Raw genomic sequence first — 10341 nt, forward strand, 5'->3', positions numbered from 1 at the left:
CGGCCGCGCGGACGTCCGTCCCGGCACCCGTTCCAGCCGCCGCCCGCGAGCCCGCGACGCTGTCGGGCCGCTCCCTCAGCCCGTGCCCTCCGCACCGGAGCGTGGAGGTGTCGGGCTCCGCTGTGGGAGGCGGGAGATTTAAACCCCGCGGCCGGGCGCGCGCGTGAGCAGCGCCTCCCTCTTCGCCTTGGCCCAGGCGTCCGCCGCCCCTCGGTTCCGCTAACCGCAAGGAGGCCGGGCTCGGAGGGCGCCACTGTCCGTCCACTCGTGAGTGAACTTCTGGCTTCTCTCTGTGCCTTCTTTGCCCAAGTCCTCTTTGCTTAATAAAGTGAAGTGACTGGCACCAACTGGCGAGAACGTCACTACAAGGAACTGATTGTGAGACCTCTGAGGCGGGGGTAAGTGGAAGGAGTGCTCAGCTTCCTTTCCGAGCCCCGCGCCCCCAGCAGGGTCCCTCCCTGCCTCGCTGAGCCCTCACAGCACCAGCCCGGCCCTGGGCTGCGGGGCCTGCGAGGCTCGAAGCTCGCCTCCGCCAAGACCCAGTCCGCAGGTGCGTTCTCAAAACCAGGGCTATGCAAGCGGGAGAGGTTCATGTGCTGGTTTTTCTTATTTTAAATATTTAAAGAGTTCTAAGATCACAACTGATAATAATTTAGCTCCAAACGCACATATAGATAACCATAATTTTTTGTGTGATTAACGAGTCTTTAAGAGTAAAAGATAAATTCTGAGCCTAAAAGTCTCAAAAAAAAAAAATTGGAAATACAATGGAGTTGGAGAATATAATGCCAAGTAAAGTAAGCCAATCCCCCAAAATCAAACGCTGAATGTCTTCTCTGATATAAGGATGCTGATTCATAATGGGGATGGCGGGGAGCATGGGAAGAATAGACAAACTTTAGATAGGGCAAAGGGGAGGAAGGGGAAGTGAGTATGGGGGTAGGAAAGACAGTGGAATGAGGTGGACATCATTACCCTAAGCGCTTGTATGAAAACACAAATGGTGTGACTACTTTTGAGAAATTGTGCTCTATTTGTGTAATATGAATTGAATTGCACTCGGCTGTCATATATAAACTAATTAGAATAAATAAAATTTTTAAAAAATTTAAAGGAAATGAGGCAAAAATAAAATTGCATTATTGGTGGAAGACAATTTAATAAGCTCAAAGTGCTTTCTTTTTAAAGGTGACTAAAATTGTAAAATGTGAATTCATTGTGTGGGGGGGAACTAGATGATAACTAAAGGTGTGTAAGATTATTGAAGACATAAAGATGGGGTAAGAAGTGCTTACTGTAACACCAGAAAAAAAAAGTAGCTGTGGAATAGAAAAAAGGGAACTAGGGTTGGCTGGGGTTGTGGCTCAATGGTAAAGTGCTTGCCTCCAATATTCGTCGGACCATCAGGAAATAAATAAAATAATAATAATAATAAAAGAATAGAAAAAAGGGCAAACTACTTATAAAGGGTCAGTTTGGAATGAAAATGAATTTAGATTCTTATGCTATTTGAATCTCAAAGAATAGTTGAAATTATATGCAAAATTTTGGTATGTCATTTTTTTTGGAGGAAAAAGTCCACAGCTTTTCTTGGATTTTTTTAAATACTTTTGTTGTTTTTCATTATAATTACACATTATAGTAGAATTTCTTATTACACATTGTCTTCTACATCGTCAATTTCATTCCCTAGTATCTCCCCTTTCCCTAATTCTGGTCCCCTTCCTCTACTCTATTGGTCTCCTTTATATTTTCATGAGACCCCACCCCACTTTTTTTTTCCTCTCTCTTTCTAGTTTCTATATGTGAGAAAACATACCAACCACACTTGACTTTCTGAGTTTGGCTTACTGTGTTAACATAATACTCTCAAGTTCCATCCATTGTCCTGCAAGTGATATAATTTTGTTCTTTATGGCTGAATAAAACTTCATTGTGGGTATATACCACATTATCTTTATCCATTGTGGACAAAATCCAGATTCTTAAAAGAGTGAAGAAATTAGCATTTGGCAAACATGCATGATTACTATACTTCTTTGGGATGCTTTTCCTGACTCATAGTTTGGTGTCCTTCCCACGGGTCACATCATGCTTTTCATTCAACACTTACCTGTATTGTAATTATCTACCTGATTTTCTTTCCCATTAGATGCTGAGCTGTTCCAAAGCTGCTCCAACTTTACACATTTCCACAACCTTATCTCCTAGTACTGTGCCTAATATATACTAGGTACTGAATTTCATCAACGAATAAATTGAAAAATGGTTAATTGACAACTGAAGGATACAGTATAAAAATCTAAAAAGAACTGCACATTTTTCTTCCAAAGGCATAAATAACTAACATAGTAAGCAAAATAACTTAAAATGTTGCCATGCTTATGGTAAATTCCTGGGATATTTTAGGCAATGCTGTTCCAGTGGTCTGCAATTTATTACAAGAGAATGGTAAGCTACCATTTTCTGCTTTCATCTGAAACAGAAAGGTCCTCCAAGTAACACATCAGAAGTCGGGAGAGTGGCTGTAAGCCAGGCCTGAAGGTTTTGTTCACTTAATTGGGTAAAATTATAGAAAGATACATGTTTCTAGGATACCATAAAGTGTAGCACTAACACATAATCAGTTTTTCTTCATAAATCACTAAGTGTCCAAGTGGTGACACAGTATTGGAATGATTTTGGCAAACAATGCAGCTACTGATGCTCCTACTGAGCAGGAATTAGGTCTTACTCATGATGTTCATTGTTTGTGGAATGAATAATAATCTTCCTTTAACTGTTGGATTGATAAAGAGATGTTTAAATGATTTGTATTAACCCCTTAATAAATAAAGTAGGCAGCCCAGTAGTTAAGTTTTAGTGTTTCATTATTATTTTAGAAAATTAAAAGATTAAAATGCTTTTGAAAGGGTTTAATTTAGAAGTATAAACATTTATAGAATTGCCATTTCACTACCAATATATAACATACTTACACTAGCATAAACAGTATTTTCTTCCATCATATACTTCAATAAGATAACTAGAAAAAATCTTAGATGAATTGGTATATGGGGCTTCACAAATGGGATCCAAACCATTCAAAGATCTTGAAAGAATAATGATCTTTATTTTTACATTTGCAGTATGAGGCAAACCTCTCCTTAACTTCCCCAATGAAGCCTCAATTGATATTAAGAAATTTAAATTATTCTACCCTTTGTATGGTTTTACATTAATCATCTATGAAGCTGAATATCATAGAAATTGCTTCATTTCTTCAAGATCTTCCACTTTCTTTCAGTCTGTTGGATCTTACCAAGGAACTTAGCATTACAGGTTAGTGTCAAGAAGACATGGAGAGCTATCTTCCCATAACAGTAACTACTTTAATGCAAGCTAAACATGTTCTCCCTACCCTACATTTTGTTTTTTTTCAAAATGTAGAATTTTTTTCAAAATGTAGAATTAGACACAACATTACTAAGATGGCTTTTTTTTAAAAATGTGAATTATTAGAGACATTTTAAACCATATTACCTCCCCCTGAAACAACCATTGAATTAGGTATTACTAAGACACAGGCATGTTATTTATATTTAACTGTACATAAGATTGCTTGACATGTTTCCAAATTTTCTATCAGATTGTATCTAACAAGATCAGTTCTCTGTGGTCTTTATTATTTGAAGGTATGTCTCCTAGCTCCATCATAAATTGGCCATATACACTCACACCAGGCACTTAACCTGTCTGGACTGTGGCTTCTTTTAATAACATGAATAATATAATTCAATTATATGAATGAATAACAGGGTAATTTCTAATGTTCCTTTTTGCTCACATACAATTATGTAATACAAAAATGGATCTTTTATACATTATTAATATGTAATATGTTTAGTGATACATTAAAATTTTTCTTTCTTTTTTGGTTGGGCTTGAGATTGAACCTAGGGCCTTGTGCATGCTAGGCAAGTACTCAACTGAACTATATCCCTAGCCCCCCAAATTGGATTAATTTTAAAGACAAAAACACATAAAGCTGAACATATCTTTATGGTAATTTAGTACCAATAAATGGCATTTAAGTTTATATATAACCATTCTTTTACGTAAGTAAAGACATTTTTACACTTATTTTTAAAAAATATTTTTAGTTGCAGATGGACACAATACATTTATTTATTTATTTTTATGTGGTGCTGGGGATTGAACCCAGTGTTGCAAACATGCTAGGCAAGCTCTCCACTACTGGGCCACAACCCCAACCCCCACACTAATTTTTTATACTTACAAAAACTGCATGATGTAAGAATTGGCAGAATTGGTTCAGTGGTAGTGTTCATCTAGCATACCCAAAGCACCCTGGGTTCAATCCCCAAAAAGAAAAGAAAAAGTAATTGATAATATGTGGACAATCAGCCCTCCAACCAACTTTAGATAGAAAATGTTCAGAAAAAAATTGCATCGGGGCAGGCAAGATGGCACATACCTGTTATCCCAGTGATTCAGAGGCTGAGGCAGGAGGATCTCAAGTTCCAGGGCAGCCTCAGTAATTTAGCAAAGCCTTAAGCAATTTACGGAAACACTGTCTTTAAAAGTGGGTTGGGGAGCTGGAGAAGTAACTCAGTGGTAGAGCCATCCTGGCTTCAATCTCCAGTACCAAAAACCAGAACAATGATAACCTTGCATTTGTACACATTTTCTTTCCTTGTCATTATACCCTAAACAATACAGTATAACAATTATTTACATAGCATTTACACTATATTAGGTGTTGCACTTGACCCTTGAACAAAACGGATTTGAACTGTGGGGTCCACCTATATGCAGGTTTTTTATGTTTATTTTTTGAGACTTGTGGCTTAAATTAAAAACAAAACTGTGTAGTCTAGAAATACACACACACACACACACACACACACACACATATATATAGTATGTCCTGAATTCATAAGATATACATAGATAATAGCCTATTTTTAAAAAATATTTATTTATTTTTTTTTTAGTTTTCGGCAGACACAACATCTTTGTTTGTATGTGGTGCTGAGGATCAAACCTGGGCGGCATGCATGCCAGGCGAGCGTGCTACAGCTTGAGCCACATCCCCATCCCCCAATAGCCTGTTTTTTAAACCATTTCCTACCATAAAATACAAATCTAAAACAATTAGCTTATTAAAACTTATGCAGAGTCGCCAAGCTGGTCCTCCACCCGCTAATTCCTGTCCAGAACCTTCACCTGTCACGCCGGCCAACGAGCGGTCCCTGTTGCCCCCTTTCTGCCTCAGGTCTTTCTTTTCCCTTGCGCTCAGTTTGTTGGGAGTGTGAAAGGAGAAGGCCCAGGGACGCCCCGACCCCTTTTTCTGCCCATCGCAAGTGCCACTACCGCCATGGGCCTCACCATCTCTTCTCTGTTCTCCCGCCTCTTCGGCAAGAAGCAGATGCTTATTTTGATGGTTGGATTGGATGCTGCTGGCAAGACGACCGTTCTGTATAAACTGAAGTTAGGGGAGATAGTCACCACCATTCCTACCATTGGTTTTAATGTGGAAACAGTAGAGTATAAGAACATTTGTTTCACAGTATGGGATGTTGGTGGTCAAGATAAAATTAGGCCTCTCTGGAGGCATTACTTCCAGAATACCCAGGGTCTTATTTTTGTGGTAGATAGCAATGATTGTGAAAGAATTCAGGAAGGAGCCCAAGTACTGCAGAAAATGCTTGAGGAAGATGAGCTGCAAGATGCAGTGCTGCTGCTTTTTGCAAACAAACAGGATTTGCCAAATGCTATGGCTATCAGCGAAATGACAGATAAATTAGGCCTTCAGTCTCTCCCTAACAGAACATAGTATGTTCAAGCCACTTGTGCTACACAAGGAACTGGTCTGTATGAGGGACTTGATTGGCTGTCAAATGAGCTTTCAAAACGTTTAATGAAACTGGATATCTAACCAAGGACACATTTTGATAGAATTGGTCTAGGCTTGTTACAACAAAATTAGTTTGCATCTTGGTTATTAAACTGTATCTGGGACTGGTTTGGGCAGAATATTACAGCGTTTAAACTTATTTTGTTGCCAATTATTGTTTACCAAGTATAATGTTGCTCTTTAGCAATATGCTTGGTTTTGAAGAAATTCTTGGGGAAAAAAGTATCCTCTTTTTAATTTTGACTTCCTTTAAACCTAAATGCCTGGACATAGCTATTGTGACACCTTTAAATAAATCAGTTTTGAATGTTTTTTTGAGCCCACAACAAATAATGTTTTAAAGTTATCCCCTTGCTACTTTACTGATACCTGTATCATTCCTGGGACAGTCTGCTGATTTGAACATGTAGCATTCCATTTGTATTTATTTCTATCCCTTGCCAAAAGGATTTTCTAATACTGCTTGTACCAGCCAGGGAAATGCTCCAAAACACTATTCAGCTCTCTTGCACTGAGGAACTTAATATTTTTTCCCTATTATTGACTCCTGGCTTCCATCAGCCAAACTTAACCTTGGTGTGGTTTGGATTTGATAGCTAATTCTGTGCTGGTTGCAAAGAGTTCATATTGAGATGGCTTTTAATACTCAGCAGATTGTCTTTCTTTATATTATTATCTTCTTTATGTTGCATGTTGCTTTTGGTATCAGCCTGACTCTTTGCCCAGTATATGATAGTTCTGCTGGTGTTTTGTTTATTGATGAACATGTCTTCATTAAGAGTTTTTTTGAAAACTCAGCAAACACAATAAGTTTTCTTCATAACCCATTTGAAATTATTCCTAATAAAATGATAAAATATATAAAAAAAACTTATGCAAATACACATACATTGTGCCATTGAGTCAAGGGGAATGTAAACACACATAAGGATGCAGTATTTAATAACTGTAAAATTAACTGCAGTACATACTGTATTACTATAACAATTTCACAGCCACCTCCTGCTGCTATTGAAGCAAGCTCAAGTATTGTACCTGCTTAAAATCATAGGATGTTAGTAATATGATATCCAGTACACTGTGCCTTTCAGTAAAAAGTGATCTCTCATGGTTCTCCTGTAATTTTCACTGTATACAAAACATGATATACAAAATATTTATTAACTGTTTGTTATTGGTAAGGCTTCCAATAACAGCAAGCTGTTAGTAGTTAGGTTTGGGGAAAGTCAAAAGTTATATGTGGATTTTCAGTTGCAACAAGGGAGCTACCCCTTTATTGTTCAAGGGTCAACTATATAAGTAATCTTGAGATGACGTGAATGTGGGAGGACTAATAAGTCATAGGCAAATATACCATTTTATGTAAGAGATTTGTGTATAGGAGAATTTGGATATCTGTTGGAATCCTGGAGCCAATGAAGAGACCAAAGGGCAACTTTTCTGTTTTAGAGTTTGAGCTCTAAATTCAGCTAAGTTACAGTTCAAATCCTGACAGTGGTATTAACTGATGGCATGACTTTTCAGTAACTTAACTCTATCTATAAAATAGGTAATTCAGTACCTACGTCAGCAGATTGTTAAGGAAAGATAGTTTTATTGTTGTTTTTCATAGACACGAGAAATAATTTACTTCCTTAAATTTGCAAAATTGATGGAATTGATACTAGAACAAAGATATCCTAATTCTAGTAAACCAACCAACAACAAAAAAACCACTTTACTATTAGATATATTTACTTCATAACAAAATATTAACATGATTATGTTTGATACCTGAGGTCACAATCATCAAAATATTAAAATTGAAATAATTCAAAGGCCCTGCTGATTTTGTACCTGGCAATTGGATTAGCAAAACTGGATTTTTACTTGCCTCTTGAAACCTGATTCTCATTAGTGACTATTAATATCATTAAAAAGATATTAATTGGATATTCCTTACAGTCTTAAATGTCCCATTTTCTCCTTTAAAAAACAGAGTTTCAGTTACATCAATAATTAATATTTTCCTTAAATTTGTTTTATATAAGCAACTGTGACTTTTCAAAACTAGAATACATCAAAAGAATTTTAGGCTGTGGGGACAGATTTCAGTGTTATTATCAGAAATTCTCAGATGGTATTTGTTTTGTTTTATAGGGATGCTTGTTCATTATGCAATTATGTATATCTTATATCAATTTAAACATTCATTTGTTCTTTCCCCTGATAATGCTAGAAGGCATTTGGACATATTTTTATGCATTGTTGTTAACAGCTCCAAAATGGAATTCTAAATTCAAGGGAAAAGGATATATAAGGCAAATATTGGTTCTTTACCCAGAAAACTGTTTTTCTACATCCAGTGTAGAATAAAATTTAAAAAAAAAATTTTTTTATGGACACAATATCTTTGTTTTATTTATATATTTTTTTAATGTGGTGCTGAGGATCGAACCCAGTGCCTCACACATGCTAGGTAAGTGCTCTACCACTGAGCTACAACCTCAGCCCAAAAAAATTTTTAAGGAATAAAAATCTCTAGATAGGGGCTGGGGATGTGGCTCAAGCGGTAGCATGCTCGCCTGGCATGCGTGCGGCCCGGGTTCAATCCTCAGCACCACATACAAACAAAGGTGTTGTGTCCACCGAAAACTAAAAAATAAATATTAAAATTCTCTCTCTCTCTCTCAAAAAAAAACCTCTCATATGTATTCATGTTATCTGTCTCACTTTAAAAAAATAATAATAAAATAAAAACACTTCTCCCTGAAATATTTTTTTTAAAAAATCTCTAGATAATCATCACAGCAAGATTTTGTTTTCATATTTTCCAATATAAAAAGATCATTCTATGAAAAAGATTTTGAAGGTAGTTTGAGAATAGCCTTCCTCAGTACATGAAGAAATGTTATGACCACTTCCTTCCTCATAGTATCTGAACTCAATAGTATTTATTCTGATACTTCTGCCTCTCCTTCTGCTAGAAATAACCTATAGCTTCATTCTGCCCCTCAATTATCTGCCTAACTTGGACTCAATGTCACTCTTCTTAGATACCCTTCTTTTTAAAAAAACTTTTCTTTTATAGATGGAAAAATGCCTTTATTTTATTCGTTTATTTTTATGTGGTGCTAAGGATCGAACAAAGTGCCTCACACATGCTAAGCAAGCACTCTGCCACTGAGCTATAGCCTCAGCCCTAAGATGCCCTTCTTGACAGCCAACTTGCTTCCCAGAGCTAATTGCTGCTCCCTTCTCTAAGCCACCTGTCTACCTCATGCACACAGGACATTGTTGTAGCTTCATTTTTAATGATTATCTCCCATGTAAGAGTGTTATCTTTTTAAATGTAGTATACAAAACATATCTTATACTCTCATGCTTTTCCCTTTTCTTGTGCCCCAGCAGAGATTCAGGTGTAGAGTAGTTCAGCTTTTTCCCTTGAACTGACTTGTTCAATTAGGTATACTAAGCCTATGTGCCTATGTTTTGTTGTTGTTTTTGGTGGGGGTGATGGGTATTGAATCTAGGGCCTCACAAATGCTAAGCAGGCCCTCTACCTCTGAGCTAAATGCCTCCAATCCCTAATTTAATCTCTAATTAAAACCTAATTTTAAATTTAGAAAGTTTACTATTAAGTAGTAAGAATAGTAAGAAAAGGAATTCTTTATGAGATGAGGTAAGAGAGCACTTATCAACATATTATGAACTACATTGCTGTGGCAAACAGCATAAGTAATCCCCTGTGGTCACCTTCTCTCAGTACTGGGAAAGCAGCTCCAGTCTTTTCTCCAAGTGAATCAATCTTAGGAGCAAATGAGTGTACCCACCTCTGTAACACCAGCCTCAACTGGAAGAAAAGGGACCATTGAAAGGCAGACTCCCAATTTTTGAGGAAAAGGAGGGGCAATATATTATAAGAGGACTGGACCTTCTAGGCTTCTACTGGCCTCTCATATTCTTCCTGTTTAGGGAATAAGACCTAAATTTTTTAGTTACCCAAGGAGAGAAGTTTAGCAGAGATCAATCAGAGACAATCCTTGTTAAGAAACTTGGTCACTTTCATGTTATATCCATCCCAAGGGGAGAATGCCTTATCTGTGAGTGTATCCTGCTACGGAACCAGAAATGAGAATAGATGAGGGATTGGTTATATAAACGCCATTCTTTTTCTACTGCATCTGATTAATAGGCCTATTTACCTTTACTTTAACCACTTAGTATATACATATTGCATTTGGATAAATTAAGAAAGACGTTTAAAATAACTGTCCCTTAAAACTCAAAGACCATCCAAAACAGGACTATGAATTCATTTTTGTCCTCTCACAAAGATTATATATATAAATGTCATGTCTGCAGTCTCTGGGATATATATATAGTCAGCAAAAAATGAGAAAAACAATGACACTGTATGTGAATTTTCTGGCTGCCTTTAT

General features: G+C 37.0%; 1 pseudogene; it reads left to right on the forward strand.

Annotated features, from left to right (window-relative positions):
* Window positions 1–5180: 5180 nt before the first annotated feature.
* Window positions 5181–6705, forward strand: LOC144255149 (ADP-ribosylation factor 4 pseudogene; annotated as a pseudogene).
* Window positions 6706–10341: the final 3636 nt, after the last annotated feature.

Source organism: Urocitellus parryii, chromosome 1 (genome assembly GCF_045843805.1).
Source record: "Urocitellus parryii isolate mUroPar1 chromosome 1, mUroPar1.hap1, whole genome shotgun sequence".
Lineage (NCBI taxonomy): Eukaryota > Metazoa > Chordata > Mammalia > Rodentia > Sciuridae > Urocitellus > Urocitellus parryii.